The sequence below is a fragment of the Acyrthosiphon pisum genome, unplaced genomic scaffold, assembly GCF_005508785.2.
Source record: "Acyrthosiphon pisum isolate AL4f unplaced genomic scaffold, pea_aphid_22Mar2018_4r6ur Scaffold_15589;HRSCAF=16248, whole genome shotgun sequence".
Classification (NCBI taxonomy): Eukaryota; Metazoa; Arthropoda; class Insecta; order Hemiptera; family Aphididae; genus Acyrthosiphon; species Acyrthosiphon pisum.
The window spans coordinates 1-853 of NW_021764420.1; the positions used below are offsets into that span (position 1 = coordinate 1).

Consider the following 853-nt stretch of genomic DNA (forward strand, 5'->3'; position numbering starts at 1 on the left):
AATTTAATATTAAATATTATATTATTTCATGTTTTATTATTCATTTGATTTTTATTTCACTGAAATTTGGAAATTAATTAAGCATATTTAATTATAATCAATCATATTAATATTTAAAACATAACTTATTATTAAAAAAAAAAACATACATATTAACTTTATGTTTGGAATCATATTGTATGGCAGCGTGATCTTCTGTATGATTTCTGTGAATAATTTATTGAAACGTGAAGAAATAATTTATATAACTTTAATAAACGTAAACTGTGAATGTGATTATCGACGGTTTGATTTTGATCGTTACAACACAATATTATCTGTAAACTATGTTTATTACTTATACACTTCACATCATATTAATAATAACTTACTTATTTATAATTATTATAATATTACTCACTTGATTAGTTGTAAAATGAATTGTCACAAACACAAATTGAATAAGAATTAAACTGTTTTTTTTGACTTGATATAAAATTAGTATGTATTTAAATTAATTATTATTGAATGATTATTGACTATTAAAAACTGTGAATGTAAGTTTCTTGTACAGTTTCGCACAAGTAATGAAAGGTTAGAATGATAGATCGACAAACACTAGAGCTCTTTGTAAAATAAATCTATATTTATGTGCGACGTACAGTAATTATAAGAAATATGAATAACGTCATTGAACGAATATCGTTTGCCACTACTCGATAAATTTACTGATATTAGATTGTCCGATCCGATGGGATATGAATATTATTGTACTTTAAACCTTGTTGTTTTTATTTAGACTCAGAATTAATAAGTAGATAAAAAGTTAACCAATTATTATGAAAAAAAAAATCATTATAAAATTCATTTAATG

General features: G+C 22.0%; 1 long non-coding RNA gene across 1 annotated transcript; it reads right to left on the reverse strand.

The window, feature by feature from the left end:
- Nucleotides 1-146: 146 nt before the first annotated feature.
- On the reverse strand, nt 147-712 carry LOC107885805. Its single transcript, XR_001680526.2, has 2 exons — nt 401-712; nt 147-324 (listed from the first exon to the last, which is right to left on the reverse strand). It is a non-coding gene; the product is annotated as an uncharacterized LOC107885805 (long non-coding RNA).
- Between the last annotated feature and the right edge of the window lie 141 nt (nt 713-853).